The sequence below is a fragment of the Polypterus senegalus genome, chromosome 13 (assembly GCF_016835505.1).
Source record: "Polypterus senegalus isolate Bchr_013 chromosome 13, ASM1683550v1, whole genome shotgun sequence".
NCBI classification, from domain to species: Eukaryota; Metazoa; Chordata; class Cladistia; order Polypteriformes; family Polypteridae; genus Polypterus; species Polypterus senegalus.
Window position 1 is genome coordinate 51714200 of NC_053166.1, and position 24278 is coordinate 51738477.

At 37.4% G+C, this 24278-nt stretch overlaps 1 protein-coding gene across 12 annotated transcripts in view; it reads right to left on the bottom strand.

The window, feature by feature from the left end:
- Positions 1-9822: 9822 nt before the first annotated feature.
- ubtd2 (ubiquitin domain containing 2) overlaps positions 9823-24278 on the bottom strand; it is a 160488-nt gene continuing 146032 nt past the window's right edge. The window contains exons 5-8 of one of the 12 annotated variants that reach the window (XR_005636148.1): positions 11815-11849; positions 11672-11727; positions 10703-10741; positions 9823-10085 (exon numbers count right to left, since the gene is read on the bottom strand). The gene's annotated coding sequence lies outside the window, so the exon portion shown is untranslated. Of the gene's footprint in view, positions 10511-10702; positions 11728-11814; positions 11850-24278 lie in introns of all 12 variants that reach the window. The other 11 variants (XR_005636144.1, XR_005636142.1, XR_005636141.1 and 8 more) reach the window with 11 other exon arrangements.

Below are 24278 nucleotides of genomic sequence, written 5' to 3' on the forward strand. Positions count from 1 at the left end.
AAGCGCCCAGTGATGCTGCTTGCTGTTAATTAATAAAACATCGATGACTTGTTTATCAGTATTAAATTTTAGAAATTCCGCGTTTTCATCATTATATAAAGGTTCGTTTTAATGGGGGAGCACCTGTTTTAAGGAATAGCATTTACATAAAAAACTAATTTTTTGTAAAGGAGTGGAAATCACTTAGCAGGAAGCCACATGGTCCTGAAAAACGAGATGTTGGAAAGTGACTAATTGTGTGGTGAAGAATGAAATGAGGTGTGAAATTACCTGTAAAATATAAACTCGGAACAAAGCCACCGCAACTGAGAGTAAAACTCACAGAAATAGCCACCGTATCACCAAGCTCACCACGACCACGATTAGTCAAAGATTATGCCAATTTCTGCCATTGTGGATGTAAAGTGCCTCACTGAGTGGTAATTAGCCTGAGTCGACCTGGGGAATTTCACCAGGCGCTGCTGCCCACCACAAGGGGTCTAAAGGGTCAGCCCTTTGCCATTATAACCAAACCCGTAGCTTACAGACCGGCGTTTTAATGTACAGATTTTCATTGTAAATCACTCATACAGGTGCAAGGGAACCCTTAAACCTACGTAAAGCGAGATGAGCGCAGCAGCCGCAGTCTCTCAGTCGGCCACCAGAGACGCAATGCGCCGCAGAGCTCAGGAATTCCCCTCCTGGTGAACACGGAGCGCATTTTTGTTTTCTGCGGCGATGACGGCACACCCATTGACATGTGAACGTGGCCACTTTATCGTAAACTCGAGGCTTTACTTTTAACAATATCCTTCAAGGCTTCTCAGTATCAATCAATGAACCGGGTGAAGTCCCGAATAACCGCACTGTGCAAACAGTCGTTTGCTGGCATCCAAAAATGACTTGCCTTTGCTGAATCATGAAACTGCTTCACATTGATTATAAATCGGCACCGTAAAAACTTTCACAACTGCAACATTTTAACCTCGCTTAACTGCCTAAAGTACTTCGGAATTATATGCGCCGACCCACACACAAAGACTGTGCGTTTGCCATTTTTGGAATATCAAAGCGCACACAAACAAACAACAGCGCTTTAACTTTTTTAAACAGTTGTATTTATAAAATTAAAAAGTCGCACTCCCAAAACGCCTCTTCCACTTCAGCTCGACCGTCTCACCGCCGATATTCATGTATCACGTTCTGGGTGGGACTGACACATGCTGATGTGTTTTGGGATTTCTTCTGGTGGCCGGTTATAATTAATTCAGATGTGTGGACCATCAGAAAACGAGATTAGCGTGTAAGAGTTTAATCTGGCCACAGCCAACCCCTTTTCTCGACATTATAAAACTTAATGTTCACTCGATCGTCCGCTTTTTAACCCGCTAGGGGTCTTGGAGCCCATGTGATTTGCAGCGGATTCAAACCAGGAAGCCCACCAGTACCATACAGGGCACGAGGCAGTGCAGGGACGGAACAGCAGATTTCCCAAATCCATTCCGTACGTGTTGTCCTCTTGTTACGTAATGACATTTTTCGAACACGTTTAAATAAAAAGCACTACGTCAGAATATGACCATCCTACTTCATTTCTTGGAATTTTCAAGCGTTACTAAAATAAACCGTGATTGAACTCGTGGAATTGAGTGACTTTTAGAAATTTACTCTTAAGTTTATTGATTAATATGACAATCTGTTGGATGCGAGAGAAAAAAACCCAGGAAGACCGCGGAAGGCGCATTCGGCTCTTACCCAATTACTGGGTTTTAGTGGGCTGTAAAGCGCCTCTCCTATTTACACCAAGGAGACTGGTGAGGAATTACTGATCAAAAATATATATTTGATGGGGCAAATAATAAGTTTTATTTGCATGTCGACATGTTTAGCGTACTTAACAGTAAAGATTGTCCGCGTATACAAAACAAACAACACTTGAAAAACAAATCACACGAAGAGGCAAGTCAGATCAATAAGAGGCACAAACAGCACGGCAGGTTATGGATATAAAAAAATGTCGATCTGCCATCGTGAAGTCAATGTGTGTATGTTTATGTTCGAGTATCACTTCCGAACGGCTGGAGCGATTTTCATGAAACTTGGTACACATGTTCCTCATTGGTCGATCAAAAATACTGTAGGATGAAATCAGCCCAAACCCACCACCTTCTGGGTAGAACATACATACATATACACACACACATACATTGACTTAATGAAACAGGACAAACTTTAAAAATCAATAGACGTTGCCGCTATATCTGATCATGTTCAGCTCTGACGGGAAGGCGTTCCCGGCGTGGGGAGAAAAGCACACACGTAGCTCTGATCTCTCTCCCAAAAAACGTAAAACGTTACTCCTTAACAATCTGTAGATGATAATGTCTGTTGAACAAACAGGTATCGCTAGCTAAGATGAGGCAAGAAGGCAAGGTGCACACCAAGAGGTGGCGAGACATAGACCAACTGTAACAGAGGCTGGCGAGTGAATACGGAAGGCCCCCCTCCCTTCTCTCGGCCCACAGTCACTCTCTTGGATTTGCATAAATACATCGGTACCGCAAGCGAATTATGGTACTTGGCACGATGAGAGAAGTCAGAAAATCAACTGGAAAATTCAAGCAAATTATAGAAAACAACCAGATCTAAATCCGTTAAGTAGGCTAATTCTCTCGTGGGGAGCGAACAGACATACAGACAGAACGCGCCTGGGCCGCGAATTTTTTAAAACCGTTTCTTAGCGAGCACCAATGGGCCAAGGGTAACCCATATTCCAAATGTCAAGTCCCAAGTTGTCATGGTTCAGGAGATTTCGTGATGAGTGAGTCAGTGGTATGGTCCTAGAAAGTATTTAAATCATCAGAACTACTCTGGGCATCTCTCTCTCCTAGGAGGATTCGTGTCGCTGAAATGCTCGCATCATTTGTGCATTAGCAGCTAAGCGACTGTCTTTCTTCAAAGGTTTCGTTTGCCGGTGTGCTGGCCTCGTTCGCATATCCTTGGAGCTGGAGCCCTTACCCCGACTCTACCTCTCACTCCCGGGCCGGACAGAGACACACACTTCCACGCATAGACGTATATATATATAAGTTGATTGAGTGACATAGAGTGTCAGAGAAACTCGAAACCTCAAGTTCACAAAGTCGCACATATTAAAGTCGCCATTAAAAGGCGAGTCGTAGCCCACCGTCTGAGTGTCATATGAAAGCTTATTAGGGTACAGAGAAAAATAAAATAGGCACACAAAAAAGCACGAAATGTCAACTTTAATCTCGAAATTTCCACTTTAATCATGTAGTTTATTTTGTCATTAAAGTAGAACATCATTAACTTCATCTTAAAATCGTTTAATTTACTAGTTTCTCAAATCCCATCGTAACTAAAGTAGCATGTTAAATCCTTTGTTTTGTATTTGATCTTCAATGTGCTCTATGTGTGTGAATCACTACATGCTTCTGTTCTTTCTCTTTCTCCGACAGGACACAGAATCCATTACATTCGTAATATAACAGCTCTCTGAATAATTAAAATACTGAGATGTATATGTGATATCTTTTTCGTAATGATAAACATGGGAACATGGTGGTGAAGTGATTGTTCATGTCTCACGCAAGATGCTGCTGCGCCATGCGCGACCTTCAATGAAATAATTTATTGCAGCAGTACTGTCTCTTTCAAACGTACTAACCCCCAATTCCTGTCTTTACTTTTCTTTCTCCAAATACCCAATCGCCACACAATCAGCTCTGTAATAGACGTTAAGCCATCTCTAAGCTTAGAATGACGAAACCTTTTAAGGAACATTGAAATATCTTCATAGTATACGTTTAATTATTCCATCCATCTATCCTTCCAGTGTCGCGCCAGCCCAGCAAGAATACAGCGCGAGGCAGGAACAATCCATGAACTAGTTAGCGCTGCGGCACCATGTCCTCACATGTTTAATTATTAACAATACAGATTATTTAAATGAAGTTAAAGTTTTATCTGTAAAATATAATCAACATATTTTGCTGCATTTCATCTTAAAAATGATATCATCATCATATGTAAATACGCGCTTTATAAAGTGGCTCAGGTTGTGCAATATTATAAACTGTAGTGCAAGTTTACAGTGGGGTGATTGTACTTATAAGTACAAACCGTTCTACAAGGAGCACTTGATAGACTGATTGAGTGCGTTTAGAGTTCTTGGGATGAAACTGTTTCTGAACCGCGAGGTCCTTACAGGAAAGGCTCTGAAGCATTTGCCGTATGAGAGCACTTCAATAGACAGCATGGCTTAGGCAGCGTGTGCTTGATGCTGTATCCCAATAATTCTCTTTCCGATCAGCTGCTGTACAGTTCTGATTCCTCAGTCAAATACAGTGATATAAATACTCTGTGGTGCAGTGACAGTAATATGGAAAAAGATGATCCGCTGTGGCAACCCCTAACGGGAGCAGCTGAAAGAAGAAGGTGTAGTGAGAGTAACAACCCTAAAGCAGCTATGGTATTTAGAATAGTTTGACCATTCTGTGGACCATTATATTGTTACAGGTTAATTACAATCAGATGCCTTAAACTAACAAACAAAACAGCCGCATCAGGGATGTGGATCTAAGAAAGAAAGGGTAACCACACAGGAACAGTAGCACTGCTTTGACGATGGATGCTGCCAGTCTGCAAAACCGTGCACAGAACTTGTGTACGCCAGGGTATGAGCTACCGTGGAAATGTGCGTAGCTTTATGCCAAGTTTAGGTTTTATACATCGTGATTTGAAAGTGGAAACGTTCCTACGCAACATTTCTGTACGTACGCAACGTTTATACATGAGGCCCCAGGTCATCAGCGTGCTGTCAGCAGGGGGGCTTCTCGAGAACGCTGCTGAGACTCCTGCTGCTCATCTACTGATATGAGTGTGGGGCAGACTACGAAAAGGACTGCAGGGGTGGGAGTCAGGGAAGCCATTTGTGGAAGGGTCTGTGGCAAGGACATATCTGGAGTTACGGCTTGAACCGTGGTGCTTTATTACTTCTGAACTCGGGACGTGGCTTGAGCGTATGAAAGGTGCTATATAAATAAAATGTATTATTATTATTATTATTATTAATTGAGTGTTCTCCTTAATAGTACAATCAAATATTTTTCCAAATTATAGTTTATTTAGACCATCATACTAAATTATTGGGTTGTAATATAATTTATCAGATAGCCAAGAAAAAAAGAGTGCAGTTACAATATCCCGGTATGGAGTTTATTTGTTTCACCGTTTTCTCTTCTTGACAACTTAATGTTTGATGTATGTTAACAACCGTCAGTTACCTGAGAGATGAGCTGAAGTTGGGGATTGCGTTTATTTGCACCATGTACTTGTCGGGGTGGTTGCTTTATCTGTCTATTTTTTTAAATTAAAAAGCCTTCCATGAGGAGTTTAAAGGCAGACATGCACTGTTATAGCGCTCAGCCCACACGAGTCGACTCCCTGACAACACCTGCCAAATATCCAAAATGAGGACACAGCCTTCTTTACAGATATAAAGCTTCTCTTCTTTCTGAATTTGCGCTTTATTTTTGATGTCTATGTTACCCTACTTCTTGTAATTGATTTGTTTTTGAACTATGTCATGGCATTATTGAGTGCAAAGTACACTATAAAAATAATGCAGGGGACCTTCAGCCAACACGTATAAATAAATGCATGGTTAAGGTAAAAATTGAAATTTAACGATTTTGTTACACTTAATGAATTGCGAACATTATTAAAGTTGTGGTGATACAACAATAATAGTAATTACTTCAACTTACTGTTCTAAGCATTTGGAACTCAATCTCTTTAATTCACTTATATAAAAAAAATTGTGATAATTAAGTCTGTTGGGTGGTATGATTGATTTCTCTACATGTCACAATTTAGGTTGAAACTGCTAACAATTTTAATGAGATAAAACCCATTAGGAACAACTTAAAAGTATGAAATATTAGCAACCTAAAAACATTTGTTCCTAATTATAATTACTAAATATACAATATGTAAAGTTGTAGCAACGTACCATGATGGTAGTGCTGCTTCCTTGCAATAAGAAGACCAGGATGCTCCCTGCGTTGACCTTCCATGCTGTGCCTGTGCGCATGTTGGTTTTTTCCCACAGTCCAAACACATGCAGGTTAGGTACATTGTTGCTAAAGTGGCTTGTGTGTGTGTGTGTGTGTGCGCGCATGTCCACCCTGTGTTTGACTGACGTCCTGTCCAGGGAGTTGTTGTTCCAGCCATGCACTTGATACCTACTAGGTAAGCTCCAGCTGTCCCCTGCTCGGGATAAATCTGGTTTAGGAAAAATGGATGGATGGATGATGCTTAAAATACCTTTACATACTGATTTAAAAAGTACTTTGGCACAACTCCTTTTTTGTAGAGCCAACTTAAAAATATGGATTTATGGAGCTAATTATTAAGTACATGGTAAATAAAAATCATTTTAAATGTATCAAAAAAGCTAATTCACCATACTCACTGACACATGTTGAACCCTCCCAATTTTAACAGAAGTTGACGTAATGCAAAAAAGTTATTGCAAACTGCTGTGTAAACATTTTTTTGTTGTGCGGACTGATGCGTTGAAAAGCATGGGCACAGTGGGCCCATTTATAAAAGTCCTTTGGACATAGTTCCTTGATAAAAAATAAAACAAAAAATAATAATAATAATAAAAAAAAAACCTGCTCACTAAAGCGTGGAGCTGTGAAGTGTCAGTGCTAACCACTATGCCACCCTACCATCTTTAATCTGAGCATGCACTGGACAAGCTGTGAGAGGGATTGGTAAGAATATTTGGTGCTGGGATCTCTATGAAATGTGTTTCAATCAATAAAATCTCAGTAAAAATAATAATATTGCAATACAGAATAGGAATAGATAGATATATACTTTATTAATCCCAATGAGAAATTCACATACTCCCAAGTTCACTTTTAAAGATGCTATACAAAAAGAATGACCTGTTTCAACAAGAAAACCTACCACATAAAAGATTTACAAATATTAGCAAGGATGCATCAATGATTTTTTCATGATCTTTCCAAATTGCTGGTGGAATAAACAATGAAGCCCACACATATGTGAAGGACGGCTGGGATGCCGTTGGTGTGGAAGGAAATGGGGAGTCAGCCTGCACATGGCATTGTCTCCCCTGTAATGCTAGATGGCAGCAACACCATTTCCCAAAAGGACTTCATGGGAACTGCAGCTATTTGACTCAGCCCTACTTTGCCAGGTTTTCACCTCACCTGGAATTTTTCCAAAACACAGCTTCTGAACACCGGAAGTGCTCCCGAGTGGGACATAAAAGGAGAAAAGTTTGCAACAATTGTGGTAGTTAGGGTCACGAGAAGGAGAAGGAGGACAAAGCTTGCAGGAGAGGCTGAGAGAGAAGAAAATGAAGTGCAGCACATTATTGTGCCTGAATGTGGTACTTTTATGCTGTGTTTGTGGTGTGGGAAATACTTATTGGAAGAGTTTCCCACAATAAAAGCCTTTTGTTTGCAGCGCTTGTGTCTGAGCTAGTTTATGTAGGGAAACAGAGTGAAGCTGCAGACAGCAATACCTCTAACGTTAGACACGGAACGCCCTTGACAGCGCACTCCATGTAATGACGCGATTTATCATAACTCCCTTTCCCAGCGTCACGTGATGCCCTCTGCGAGACATAATTGACCCGCTCCTTGCACAGTATGCTCCAGTTGTACAAATTACAGTAGTTTCTATTTGGATAAACATAAATGACTTCCAGTCTTATACTTACGCTATCCAACCATTCTAAACACTTTGCCGATATAAAGTTGTTTTTTTTTTTTTACTATTTGCATGGTTGTTCATTACGTTTTCTCCTGAACCGTTACATTATAGTAAAAGTAACAAATCTTATTACAATTTAGTGTTTCAAACAGAATGTACATTATGAAACTCATACCTAGAGATTTTCAATCTATAAATGTATTTCATATTCCCACTAGCAAATTATAATCATGTGAAATAATATTAAGCTTAATCGATTTTTAAAAGTTTTGCAATAACAGTGCTACATATAAAATTGGTTTTAAAATTGACTGGGAACATTTTAGGAAACAGTCAGTCATTTATTTATTGATTTGATCCATCAACATTTTCATTAATAAAAACTGTATGTGTGAAATACTGTATGTCATCAACTGAACGGTATGTGACAGCCAAGAAATTGTACGTTTTTGAATAACTTTTGACTTTGAGACAATCGTGGTTGTTTTTAAACCTTTTTCATGCAACATTTAAGTAGATCGCAAAAATCTAACTTAGATCGTCATAAAAACAAACTGTCTTTGAGTCATCTTTTTTATTTTTCATAAATATCAGATACTATTACTACTACTACTAATAATAATAATAAATAGTGTCAGTTGCAGTGGGCATTCAGCAGGGAATCATCCCGAGGTGATCTCATCATTAAACATACTGAATTTATTGTCTTGTGCATACAGTAGAATTATATTGTTACTTACTCATCTCTCCAGAACAGTGATAATATAATAAAACACAAAAAATATACATAGAAGACAATGTACAGTATAGATATCCATCTATCCATCCATTATCTAACCTGCTATATCCTAACAAAGGGTCACGGGGGTCTGCTGGAGCCAATCCCAGCCAACACAGGGCACAGGGCAGGAAACAAACGCTGGGCAGGGTGCCAGCCCACCGCAGCAGTATAGATATATATTGTTATATTTCAAATATTTATAGATAAGTCTTTTTCTTACAATGTTTGTAATTAGGATTGGCTCTTCAGTAACTCTGCAACTAAAACACTTTCTCTGAAGGCATACTGAGGGACACTGGTTCTTTACTATTTGCCAGAAGGCAGGAGCAAGAAAAACAGCTGTGCCGATGGCTGAGTGTGCAATAATCGTAGCAGAATGTCTTTTAGATATCCAGGCAAAAATGTCAAGTAAACTTTTTTCACGTTGTCATTATGGGGTGTTGTGTGTAGAATTCTGAGGAAAAAAATGAATTTAATCCATTTTGGAATAAGGCTGTAACATAACAAAATGTGGAAAAAGTGATGTGCTGTGAATACTTTCCGGATACATTGTGTGTGTGTGTGTGTATAGCGGAACGGTAGCGCAGTGGGTAGCACTGCTGCCTCGCAGTTAGGAGACCCGCGCTTGCTTCCCAGGTCCTCCCTCCATGGAGTTTTCATGTTCTCCCCGTGTCTACGTGGGTTTCCTCCCACAGTCCAAGGACATGCAGGTTAGGTGCATTGGCGATTCTAAATTGTCCCTAGTGTGGGTGGGTGTGTTTGTGCGTGCCCTGCCCGGGGTTTGTTTCCTGCCTTGAACCCTGTGTTGGCTGGGATTGGCTCCAGCAGACCTCCTGTAACCCTTTGTTAGGATATAGCGGGTTAGATAATGGATAGATGGATATCTATACTGTACATTGTATTCTATGTATATTTTTTGCATTTTATTATATTATTAATGTTCTGGAGAGACGTGTAAATATATATATATATATATATATATATATATATATATATATATATATATATATATATATATATATATACATATATATACATACACATACCCAAACACATATAGTATATATTAATAAGCCTGATTTGTAACATGGTATTGTTTCATACAGTGATTCCCATATTCAGTCCCAGGGGCTGCAGAGTTTTGTCCCAGCTAATTTTTGCTTTTAATTAGACTCCCATCTTGAACTTGCAAGCCAACAGTCTAGGTCTTGAAAGTTAAAGTGATGTATCACAATGGAAATTTTGAAGGTTGATAAAATTAAAAAAAAAAAAACATGACAACCTAATTGGTAGAACAACAGCAAGTGATGGGAACTTTTTTATTTTTTTTATTTTACCCCGTATCTCATCAAGATATAAGAGCATATCCTTCATGCAGTCAAAAGTAAATAACAAGGAGGACATGACTTCTTCAATATCTTCATCGTCTCCACTTTCGACTAATTTTCCAATTGTGTGTGTTACTTCCTCGTCCATATGCAGAATTCTTGGCCTGAGTTCTGTCCCAACATGTCGGTCACAAGCAGTCAGGATGTTTTTGATCAAAGACCTTTATGTGAAAAAGAAAGCAATACAGAGTGTGAAGTATTTTATTAGGAATATCAACACATTAGCTCCACTTTTACTCAAAGTACAGTCAAATTGGCTTATGAAATAAACACACCAATATGACCAAAGCTTGTCATAGGAATGTTTAGCTCGATTGATTTCTCTGGCTTTTTGCCTCTGCTGTACTCCCTGTATTCATGAGGTAGAGTAAAAAATAAAAAATAAACTCCAGTGTACAACCATAGCAGTTCATCTTCAAGGGAATGTCATGTCTAGTTAGAAAACATTAAGAAAGTGCACAAATAATGAAAAATGACTAAACGTTCTAAAGTGAAAAAAACATACATTTTTATTTACTAATACATAGCTGTAAGACCCATTTCAATTCAATCTGTACGTCTACAGGAATTATACTTAAGTGAGTACCTGAAAGAGAAAAATAGTCCAATTACTACAATATAGTTGCTTGTGAAGGCCAAATTCATCATTTTAAATAATAGGTAATTTACTTGTTCTCAATTTAGTAAGTACACTTTAAAAACTACTACAACATTCACCTAAACATATTGCAATAGAAATGCTACATGTAAAATGTTATATATAATTTAAAGTGTTTACCTGAATCAAACCATCACTCCTTTCTAGATTGATTGAAGACTGAATGATATCGAAAAGGAAAAAGAGAATCCTTACCTTTAAACGATTTCCTGTGTTTAAGCCAGTAAGAATCATTTCACTACACACAGTACCTGACAGGGCTGTGCCTTTGTGTGAACCACATTTTCCATGCTACAAGGCACAGCAATACAGATTATTAAATAGTATGCATTTCTGCAAATCGATTATGTAGCATTTCAATAATTTTAATAGATTACAATTTGCTAACAACTACACATAACCATAAATATACTGACCTGCAAATTCAGTTAATGCTACCTAATGCCACAGATGAAACTGATCTTTGATGAACAAGGAAAACAGTCTAAAAGTTACACTTCACAAAAGCAAGCCTATGAAGCCATTCATTGCCTAAATTTTAAGAACAGTAAAGTAAATTTGATGCTATTCATTGTACTGGCATAAATAATTCAGTCAACATTTTCAAAAATACATACATTTTATATAAAAGTTTGTGTATTTATGGGTGAAAACACTTGACTTTCTACTGTATTCCAGTTCAATAGTCTCATACCACATTATACTTTTGCAAAATATTTATTACGTTATCACATATGGAGTAAGCATGCACAATATCAAGCCCTTGAGAAATGTGTGAGTGAGTGAGAAAAGGAGAGCAGAGAGGGAAAGGTCCTTGCTGTTCCCTATCTTGTCTGGAATTACTGGAAGCAGAAATAATTGCCATTTAATAAATCAGTTAGAGCACACAAACCCCCCATTTTTAAGACCACTATTCTCTGTCCCCATAATGCCATTGACACGACGCAGGGCTGAAGAAAGACAACTGAGTGAAGGCCTCACTCCACTCTAGACCTGCTTTGTGACCTGTTGCTCAAAGACTTTTTGTGAACTTCTAATACATACAATGAGTGTCAGAGAATGTTTAAACTGAGAATTAGGAAGCACTACCTGTGGTAAACAGAATGTCCTTCTTCCCGTGTGGAAACTGAAGATGGCTGTCTTGGCTGGAAGAAAAAAAATTCAGAAATACTGTAAGCTGACAAATTCTGATAATTGTTCTTCCCTTTAAAAAAGCTTGGAAGGTTACACACCTTTAATGCTGGCTTTCCAAAGTAAGAGAAGACACCTAAGAAATGTAAATCAGGAAATTGCAATAAATTCTATGAATAAAAAATAGCATACTATTTCTTTTAATCAGAACAAACATTATAATAAAAGATACAGCTAATGATGCTTTGAAACATTTATGAAAATATATGTTACCAGTCAATTGTAGGTAATGTAACTCCACGTTTACGTTCCTAAAATTTAAAGTATTTGTACTATGATCCTATCATATCCTACTAAATATTAAAAGAGAAAATTGTGTTAAACAGTCATGAATTAATAAATCTAAAATTAATCAAAGCAAGCTTTTCAAAAGTATAGTACACAGTATACTATTTTGTCAAATAAAATCTTGCTGTTAATGTGGCCATCTAGCTGCATTTAAATGTGTTAAAACTGTCAAGTGATCAAAGTTCACAAGTTCAGAGAGCTTCACATCCCTCCATGGACCACCACTGTCCTTCTGTGGCTTTGTAAGTGGCTGACAAGGCCTGCATAATCTGTTCTTTTATAGCAAAATAGACAAGCAAACTCTTGAGCACCAAACACAACTGTAGGTTCCTCTGTGGATTTAAATATGTATCTCTGGTGAATATGAAATAGATATAAAGTTCTTAAAACTGACAAATATGCACAAGAACAAACATTTCACTTTATTTAAATAAAAAAAAAAACAACTTCTAAAGCAGTATTTTTGAAGAATGCAGGAGAGGTAAGCATAAGACGAATATTATTTTAAGAGTTTAAACAAACTATACTATCATTTAAAGAATTTTACAAAATAATAATAATAATAATAATAATAAATTGCTGGCTGTTCTTTTCCCCATTGTCTAGATTCTAATTTGAGCTTTCTTGAACACGAGGTAATTGAATATTGCTGTAACACTTGACCTTTGTTTGTAGCTACTTGTTACAATTTTCTGTTATGTACTGTAAATATATACAGAACTATGAAAAAAAATCTAAAGTGAACTAAGTGTATTCAGACTTTTGACAAATAACATTACTATACGAGAAAAAATAGTATATCCACTATTAACTGTGTTTGTCTTAGAAACTTGTGCTCTTTTTCCACTTTTCAGTGGAAAATCACTTTATATTGGCTCAATCTCTCTTCACTATCTTTCTGAAATATATTTTGGTATCTAAAATACCAGGTTACAGAAAGGTTTTATTTCTTATTAACTAACATATGTGATATACATGCCAATTATAGGGCAGGACAATTATAAGTACTTAATCACGGTTGCAGATATTTGATTATGATCCGTTACACTTCGCTATAGTCAATTAAACTCAACAATGGAAAATTACATATAATAATAGTTATAATAAAAAATAATCGACAGCTGAATCTGTCAATTTACTACTCCGTATTGAGTATTCCGAACAGCCCTGTTGAAATACGCCACACAAAAGGACCTGCTTGTTGTTTAATACTTTCTAAGAGCGCTTAGTATTGCACGGCACCTGAAAGTCGATTCAACTCAAATCTTTAATACACTCTAGTATAATTCGTACCCTAAAAGTAAAGTATATTATCTAATATTAATAAAACTTGCAACAAACTTAATGCCATCTTGACTTCAAACTCTGTCTGTCCACCATTCCTTCGAGCGCTGACAAAAACAATGATTGGCATATCGAAACTGGCATCAATGGGCGCTCTGTGACTGGCGTTAGGGGTATTGCGGGCTGCAGCTACACCCTTCTCATGTAGGGTCTTTGAGGAGCTGTAGTGCCCCCTGGTGGCCACAAATAATAGCAAATTCTGTTATCTTTTCCTAAGCAATTTTTCTAGTTTTCACTTTGCCTGTAAAAGAGGACTTATGCCAGTTTTATTTTAAAGCCATTGTGCAGAATAGGTGAATTAACACAAACATTGTTTTTCTTTCACCCTTACACACAACTACAGATACTGTATAATATCATTACAGAGCAACAACCTCCTCCCTGTTTTCCTTCAAAAACCCATTCAGCCATTTAGATTGTGTTTATTAATAACATAAAAGTAATTAAAGTAGATTTCATTCATAAACATAATCAGTACATCATTGCAAACATACACGTTCCAAATTCAATTTTGGCTTCCTGAGAACTGTGCAGGACTCCACTACCCAATTTAGAGAATTTAACTTGGTTAAATTTTTGCCTTTGACAAAGAGAGAGAGGGTTAGGAGTATGTGCTGATACAGTGCATTGCCTCACCCACCACATGACAAAACCACCTAAAGATCCCAGATTAGGGCCCAAGTGCAGCCAGGCAACGGGTGACACCGCAGCACCACACTAGTTCAGATGGAATGGAACAGTGTGAACAGTTTTTTTATGGTGGCTGGAGTGCCATTTCTGCCACCAGCCCCCTGAGTCTTCTCTGCAGGTTGGAGGGCAGATTAATGTCATGCCCAGGACAGAGCAATTGTAGATTAAGGGCCTTACTCAAGGGCCCAACGGAGTAGAGTCACTTCTGGCGTTTATAGGAACTGAACCGGCAACCAGTGATATTTCATAACGAAAACTAGAACTAAAAATATTGTTTTTCGTTTTACAAGAAACTAAATAAAAATAAAAATTTGTGATATTTGAACAAACTATAACAAGAACGAAAACTGAGTAAAACAAAAAACACCAATAGCATTTTCGTTCAGTCCGGTTCAATGGTGCAGAGGGGTTGTTTATAGTTCGCCCTGAGCGTTCACTTATGTTGAGTTGTTGATTCTGCAGTGATCCCATAACTTGGGATTACTAGGGTCATGTGGCAAAACTTCCGTAAAGGACCGTTTGTTTGTTTCTTGCGCACATTTGACTTGTCGGGTTGAAACAGTAAGCACTTGTGTTTGACGATGGCGAGTTTTGCACAGAGGTTTGCAGGTAGAAAGCGAGAAAGTAACATGTGGAAATACTTAATTACAGCGCTGATGTAAAAACAAATGTAGCATGCAAGAAGAAGAAAATAGTCTGGGAGTTTCAGTGAAGGACTAGCTGGATCAGTACTTAGTGTAAGTCCAGCACTTCTCTGTAACCATGAAAGTACTTCATACAGGGACATGCGGTCTTACCTGTCATCATGAAAAGTAAAAAAACTAATAATGATAACATGAAATACATTTGTCCACTAGTCTGTGGTATACATTTGTTTTCTGTATGATGGAAATAATTTAGATAATTTTGTTAGTCAAAAATCGATGAATTTGCGCATTTCTTGATCGAATATAAGGGAGAAGCGCGAGGTGCAGCAGCGACAAGACGACACAAGCCGAGCCTTGGACTGCGCAGTCCCTCACACACTGGGATTGATGCATGCAATTGACATGTGCCTGTTGTTGTCTCTCTGTATGTTGCCAATATAATGTTTGCACATACATTTATTATACACCCTAACTTTCCACAGGGTAATATCTTTAATGAATGTGTTTGACATATCTAGTCTTGCTGATCGGACATAAAACTGCATTGAAAAGGCAGAAGGTAAATCCAGAAGCTTCAGTTTATATTAACAACATTTATTCAGACTACTTTAAACTAGAACGTGGTACCAGACAAGGATGCCCCTTGTCACCACTGCTATTTGCAATCACCATTGAACCACTGGCAGTTCACTGTTGAAATGCTTATCAGATAAAAGGGATCATCAGAGAAGCACTTAAACAGAAAATTTCTCTATATGCAGATACTATGGTACTGTATATATCTCAGACCCACAAAATACTGTGCCTGCAATCTTAACATCACTCACAGAATTTCAACAGATCTCTGGGTCTCAGAATTAATCTGAATACAAGTGTGCTCTTTCCAGTGAATTCTCAAGCATACAATATCAGATTGGACACCTTCCCTTTTATCATTGCAGATCAGTTTAAATACCTAGGGGTAAATATCACAAGTAAACATAAAGCTCTTCATCAACAAAATTTTGCCATCTGTATGGAAAAAATTAAGCAAGACTTGCATAGATAGTCAACCCTTCATCTCACTCTAGATTGATGAATTAACGTTGTTAAGATGAATAAGCTTCTCTTTTTATTTCAAAACATTCCAATATACATTAATGCATATTTTTTTAAGCAATTAGATTCAACCATAACCTAATTTATTTGGAACTCAAAACATCCGCATCCAAAGTGTGACCCTACAAAGACCTAAGGCAGAAGGTGGCATGGCTCTATCTAACTTTCAGTTTTATTACTGGGCAGCAAACATACAAGCTATAAAAACCTGGACACAAACAGATGAACATACACAGGCTTGGTCCGCAGTAGAAATAAAATCCTGAAGTACTTCTTTATATTCCCTGCTTTGTGCCCCAATAAATGCAAGTTATCGCCAATATACAGTACTAATAACCCAATTGTGCTTCACTCACTCAGAATATGGAACTAATGTAGAAAGCATTTTAAGATGGAGAATCTTTTATCTGTGGCACCTCTGCAAGAGAACCACCTTCAACCCTCGCAAACATATGCAGTTTTTAATATCTGGAAAACATTTGGGATTAAATTTCTTAGATATCTTTATATAGAAACGTCTTTGCATCCTATGAACAATTACATTCCAAGTTTAACTTTCCAGCAACACATTTCTTTCACTATCTTCAAATTAGAAACTTTGTTAAACAGAACCTGCCCGATTGTCCTTATCTCCCACCTTCCTCTATGCTGGAAAAAATATTGCTAAGTTTTGAGGACTCAGAGAGCATTTCTGCAATATATAAAATTATTTTACAGTCCCTCCCTTTCAAAGATCCAAGAGGACAGTAGGAAAAGGATGTCTCACTCAACATATCACAAAAGGAGTGGAAGGTAGCAATGCACAGAATTCACTTGAGCTCCATATGCGCAAAGCATACAATTATTCAACTCAAAATTATATATCAAGCACATCTGTCTCACTTAAAACTGTCGAAAATGTTTCCAGGGTAAGATCCAACCCGCAGACGCTGCAAGCAAGTCCCAGCCACACTGGGTCACATTCTGGACAAAAAGTTTTAAATGCCTTTCAGACAGCCTTGGTGTCACAATCCCTCCTAACCCATTAACAGCTGCATTTGGTGTTCTTCCAGATGGGCTTAAAGTGGAGAAGGACAAACAAATTGTGATTTGCTTCACTACACTATTGGCACGCAGACTTATTTTGCTAAACTGGAAGAATCCTAACTCTCCTGTTTTAAGTCAGTGGGTAACTGATGTTTTATACTATTTGAAACTGGAAAAAATCAAATTCTCAGTTAGAGGATCTGTGCAGAACTTTTTTAAAACCTGGCATTATTTAATCAATAATATTTCAGAATAAGCTCTTAAAGTATTGAGTAAATATTCTCTTCCCATTTCTTGTTCTTTTCCATTTATCTTTATCTGCCCATTAAACTCATCAATGTATCTATTTTTACAAGCTTTAAGTTTTACTCTGTTGGCCATGCTCTCTTTCTCAGGTATGGGGGTTGATTTATTTTCAATCCTATTTTTTGTAAAAATTGATCTATTTGTATGGAATGATTACAATAAATTCAATGAAGAAAAAAAAAATGGCAAAAGGTAAGTCAGACAGTACCGTGCCGCCCTAAAAGAGGCAGATGTGAGCCCAACAGGTGCTTGTTGCTGCTGTTCTTCTACGCAGAGGCTCCAGGCGCCAATAAGTTAGCGATATCTGAAAGTCAAGTGCACTGCTGTGGTCCATTTTTTAATTTTTTGTTCTGACTGACTGCGAAAATGGACGATTAAGACTTTTAAAACTAAAGGTAAATGAGGACTTTTACAAGAAAGTGACGGAAATTTTCGTGGAGAAGGATAGGTGTATGGACTTCATTTACAAATAAAAGTAAGACCATAAACGGTTTTCACTTTTATAAAAAATGGGATCAGAGTAAGAAAAAAAAATCCAATATTTAAAAACTAAATTTTGATCTTAATAAAATATTCTTTTGTTTTTCTTGTTATCCTTTTGTTGAACAGTAGGTTTTAAAATTAATTAAAGCATCAGAATTAAAAGCTTTAAACAACAAAATATTTCAATTAAGGTCAAAATTGAAATCAGTTTTTTTGTATACCACTCTATACTTTCATTTGTATTGAAGAAGTAGGAATTGTGGAATTGAGACTGCAAATTTAGAACACATGGAGAGTGCAGAGCAAATGCGCTCTTCTTTGCTCTCTCACTGCAATTAATGCAACGTTCTTTCTTAGCCAAATATGTGCCTTACCTATCTTTGTGTAAAGAATGCTGATGGGATATGAAACACAAACAGTAGTCAATGTGCATACTGCCAATTGAAGAGTGAATAAGCTACTGTTTTAGGCTCATATATTTGTAAATCTGATTCTGAAGGAGTCAGTGCCTCACCAGCTATGAACCTCACCGCACGTCACTGCTTCAGTACTGGCAGTAGAAATCGTCAACATACAGTCTGCTGGCACCAGTGGCTGAGGACCTTGTCTGTGGAACAACATTACAGACATTTGTCAAGCGAATATTTTCACTGTGTGGCTACCTGTGCAACGGACATCGTTGCAAAATGAACGCATCTCTCAAAATGCGTGCTTGTTTAAAGCTTAACAGCAACGTGCTTGCATAGAGTAGTTTCTTGGGTTGAAACATTTGATCTTGCTGACTGTACTCATTAGGCCACTTAATCTGTTTGATGTTTGATAGTAATGCTGTGTTTAATGGCATTATGAACTGTAAGTTTATTTACTGACTGAAACATACCGTGCATTGAAATATGTGTAGGCCAGCATTTGTCGTCTTGCAACAGAAAAAAAACTAAAATTGTGCTATCATTATGTAAAAATTCAGAACTAAATAAAAAAACCTAAAATTTTAAACACTGAACTAAATAAAAATTGTTGACTCCAATGAAAACGAAATAAAAATAAAAATTAATTTTATAAAATAAAAACTACAATTAATATCAGAACTGAAATGTCACTGCCATCCGATTGCCAGTGCAGATCCCTAGCCTAGGAGGCACCACTCTGCTTTGACAAAGGTAGTGATTAATTAAATTATTTGGTAAAGGAGGAGGTCCCTGGCTATTAGACTTACAGTAAGGTAACTGAATCACACTTCTTTTGAGAAACATAATAATACAATTTATTAGTAATCACAAGGATTATAGAAATATGATAACTCTCTCTCTATATTGACATATAAGAGAGGACACGTGATGACAAGACAAGACAAACTTTTTTTTGTTAGATGCTGAAATTGCCTTCTTGGAGCAATGGCTGCTTCTCGGTCTTCTCAGACTGGGCTCAATTACTGGCACGGCTTGGCAGAGTGGATCACAGCTTTCAGTTCCTCAAAAAGAGAGCGGCTCATCAGCTTTTAAGTTTCAGAGAGTACTACAGGTAATTTCAGAAAATGCTCAAGATTTTTCCCATTAGACATGAGAATAGCTAGTGTTTAAAGTAAAGTGTAACCTCTCGTGATTGGAGGGACTTCTCACTGGCATGTTATTTTGCCTATTACAGCTGTCAATTGTGAATATGTAGCTCTTCATATGGACTTAAGTGTCCATTTTTCACTTTCTGGCCTGAATGAGGCTGCAGAGATGTCATTTCATTTTTTCATTTTGTTCCCAGATGAAGTACAAGCTGATCATAGTAGGGACTGCATTTAGTCTGGAATGCAAGTGTGGGTTTGATGAAGAGAGATTTCTTTCCACAGCTTTATCCTGGAACCATTTGCAATGCATCTTTCCATCCATGCACTAGTGGAATCCCCAAGAAATAGACTACTTTATTCCAAAGTAATCATAAGCACTACACTGAGGTCAGGAGGGAGACAATAAGTCTGGTGTGTGATCTGGAAGGTGATTTGGTTGTACCTGAGCAAGCTCATAATGGTTACTCTAAGGGGGTTGATGATCACTTAACTAAACCATGTTTTTACAAATTAAATTTGAAAAATTGCTAATAATTTCTTACATGTTTTTTAACTTTAATGTTGAAGGTTATATAGTGTAAATACAGCTAAAAATGGTTACATTTATTGTTATTTCCAGGGTTTAATGTAACAAAAAAGCAAGCATTTTTAGAAGATATGATTATTTTCTATAGGCACTGTATACGATAGGAAAAGTACCATGTTGCTGGAAAAATATATTTGAAATACATTACTTCAAAGGATGCATACACATTGTCTGTACAGAAATGTCTAAAGATTCAAATATTTTATGACACCCATCAATTAAAAAGTGTGCAAGCAGAAGACAGTTGAAATAAATTATTGTGCATTGGGACAGCTGAAAATAGAATCTGTCTTAGTTGTGCCTTTATTTACAGAACTGACAGAAATGAGTGATGACTGGAGCAAAGAACAAAGCATACAGATAGGCACTTGAAAAAGATTTCCTTTCCATGGCAAACCAAGCTGAGGCAGTTTTGTTGCCGTCTGTCTCCTTTCAAATGTTGGCATATTTATTGTGCTGTAAGGAAGACAATGCCATGCCACAGTCTGCTTTATATAAACTAATCAAAAAAATAAAAGAACACTTTGAAAACACATCAGGGCTCAACGGGAAAAAAATCATGCTGGATATCTATACTGATATGAACTGGGTAATGTGTTAGGAACGAAAGGATGCCACATCGTTTCATGGAAATGAAAATTATCAACCTACAGAGAGGGCTGAATTCAAAGACAACCCGAAAATCAAAGTGAAAAAATAATGCAGCAGGCTAGTCCATTTTGCAGAAATTTCATTGCAGCAACTCAAAATTGTACACAGTAGTTTTTATGGCCCCAACGTGCTTGTATGCATGCCTGACAACATTGGGGCATGTTCCTAATGAGATGACTGATGGTGTCCTGGGGGATCTCCTCCCAGATCTGGACCAGGACATCACTGAGCTCCTGGACAGTCTGAGGTGCAACCTGGCGTCATCGGATGGACCAAAACATAATGTCTCAGAGTTGTTCTATTGAATTTAGGTCAGGCGAGTGTGAAAGCCAGTCAACAATATCAATTCATCCTCCAGGAATTGACTGCATACTCTCGCCACATGAGGCCAGGCATTATCATACACCAGGAGTAACCCAGGGCCCACTGCATCAGCATAGTGTCGGACAATGGGTCCAAGGATTTCATCCTGATACCTAACGGCAGTCAAGGTTCCATTGTTTAGCCTGTAGAGGTCTGTGCATCCCTCCATGGATATGCTGCCCCAGACCATCACTGACCCACCACCAAACCGGTCATGCTGAACGATGTTACAGGCAGCAGCATAATGTTCTCCACAGCTTTTCCAGAGTCTTTCATGTCTGTCACATGACAGCAGGTTCACCCTGAGCACATCTGTGAAAAGCATAGAGTGCCAGTGGTGGATCTGCCAGTTCTGGTAGTCTATGGCAAATGGCAATTGAGCTCCATGGCGCCGGGCAGTGAGCACATTGACCACTTGAGTAACCGCCTGTCTCCTAGAATCTCCTCCATGCCTTTGAGACTGTGCTGGGAGACACAGCAAACCTTCTGGCAATGGCACATATTGATGTTCCATCCTGAAGAAGTTGGACTACCTGTGCAACCTCTGTAGGGTCCAGGTATCGTCTCATGCTACCAACAGTGACACCGACCGTAGCCAAATGCAAAACTAGTGAAAAAACAGTCAGAAAATATGGGGAGGGAAAAATGTCAGTGGCCTCCAAATGTTAAACCACTCCTGTTTTGGGGGAACGTCTCATTGCTGCCACTCTAGGGCACCTGTTGTTAATTTAATTGTTAATCTAATTAACACCAAAGCAACTGAAACTGATTAACAACCCCCTATGCTACTTAACTGACTAGATCAATATTCCAGAAGTTTCACTGACTTGATCCTATACTCTGATTAAAAAGTGTTCCTTTAATTTTTTGAGCAGTATACTTCTAGAGTCATCTTTTTAATAGATGGCCTTTTGTGTTCCAAAATAAATTACTTTTTAAAAAGTATTCATTAATTTTGATATGTACACGCAGGAATATTAGATCTCTCAGCTAAAGGAAACTGAGAAGATGATCATTTATACACATTTTGTTTGATGCTTTCCATTATATTATATTAACTCCATTTGAAAATATCTTTATTTTTCTTGTAACTCCTAAGGATTTGAATTTTTCCAAAACAATCAACAAAAAGCAACTAATTTAGCCCAGCAGCATGTAAGACTATTCACTGAGTACATAAACTAAAGTACATTAAAGATCCTATGAAACATATCCAATATTTTACAAATGAATAGCAATCATAATGAGATTCAAGTTATGCATCATGTCATCAGCATAGAAGGAAAACTCATTTGTTTCCTTCTCTTATGATTCCCTTTATCCTTTGCGGTTTCTTTATGGGGATAGCTAGGGATTTAACAACAACAGCAGAAATCATTGGCGATATGGGGCAGTCCCATTTGATTACACGTTTTAGTGTGAAATAGAATTTACATTGTTGATGCAGAAAGAAACACCCATGCTCAAGTACAGTAATTTAATCCAAGCTTCAAATCCAAATTTGGATAATACAGTAAAGAGATAACAAAGCTTTTCCACTCTTCTAAAGATAAGAGGACATCGAGATGCTCAGATACCATGGGATCCATATTACACACAACAATCATCAAAAGTTTGATGTTAGATATCCGCCTATAATGAATTCTGTTTAAGCACGTTATATTACAGAAAGAAGAATTTAATCTGGTTTTTTTTGCTAAGACTTTCATTAAGATCTTAGCATCATTAATCAGTAGAGCGAGAGACTAGGATGCAGAATGAATAGTTTTTATTTGTCTTTGGAAAGACAGTGACATAGAATGTAGTGTTTTTTTGGCAAAACTACATCTACTCTAGCTTCCTATATTAGGTAGCATTATCAGTGGTAATTTTGAAGACAACTTTTTACAAAATTCTGTCAGATAGTAGTCAGGACCTGAGGATTTCATTCTATTATATGTCAATCTGGACATATGCGTATTTTCTCTTTTATCTCTGTTCCTTTTAAATTTAAATTATTACTTTTTATATTATTATGTCGATTCTGTTATGTTTGTCTATAATATAAATTTTTTGTACCATCTCTTTAAATGTCCTCATGTTCCTTGTATTCTGTGGGTGGAAGTTCAAGATTGTGCGGTCAGCCTGAAGAAACTGCTGTGTTCACCTTCTGGCTTTATAACTCAGCCAGAAAGGAGGACCCAGCTATGGATCATAAATTAAAAATGTTATTTATTTTTTTAAGTATTGCTTTTTGCTTCAGAATCTTTGGTTTTTCATGACTTGCAACCTTGTTTTCTAGACCTTGAATACTGGATAGTGTATTGGATCTTGCTTGCTTTGGACTGCCTTTTAGGCAAATATTTTTTGTCCTTGTTTTCTTTTTTTTTTGTTAAATAAATTCTTCATGTATAAAATTCAGTGTTACCCTTATGTTCACAAACTAAAGCTTTATGGTTTCTAACTGCCTTGTGAAGTATTTTGTTAAGGTTTGGCACTACTGTTTTATTTTGAACTTTTGAAAGCAATTGCCCATTTTAGGCCTATCTAGGCTGAAGCCTGCTGGTAGCAGTTGGGGAAACTGCCTGGTTTGGGGTGATCCTATTTTGGACTGGTCAGTGAAGGTCTTGGCCTGTTCTGGTGGCTTATTTGGGGGTCTCGCATCCTTCTTTTGTCATATTTGCAACTTCAACTCCAACTCACAACACCTACATTAAGTGGTTTCCCTGCTCCTTTATGAGAAGTATAGTAAAGTTGTGGCATTTTTATTTTATCAATGAAATTACTAGTATTACCCTCAAATTTTTAATCTCTGAGTAAATATAGCATTATTTCAATGCATTTCTTTGCATTTTCTCAATGAAGCTGAAGCCACATTTTTAATCTGCAATGCATTCAAGATTTCTTTTTTTGTCTATTTGTTGCGCTAAAATCTTATTTGTTTATTTTGCATGCTTGTAGTTGTTAAGGCTGAGCCAAACTCAAGAAATAAAGCGAAGACTGAGACCATAAAATGAAGACTGGTTGAAGATCAAAGCAAAAGTCATTGCTGAGAGGTCAGAGAGATCTAAATCAATACGGCTAAAAATGATTAAATTTTAGAACCACCCAAAAGTGATATTTTTTAATGTTACTTACCCCATGTGTTTTGTAGTGATAACTGAGAAAAAAATTTAATCTCATGTTTTCATGCAAAACAAAGTTGATACTTCAATGTAAATGGAAAGTAGCAAACAGTGGAAACAGCAAAAACATCAAAATATCCATGAAAATTTAACACATCACTCATGTAACATAATCCAGTAAAGGTCATCCAGTCATCGATACTCAAAATGTGCAAACATGTGTATTGTTCAATAACATATTGCTAAAATAAAGTATAGTATCAAGTCAATGAAACTTCTGGGATATTGATCTGGTCAGTTAAGTAGCAGAGGGGGTTGTTAATCAGTTTCAGCTGCTCTGGTGTTAATGAAATTAACAACA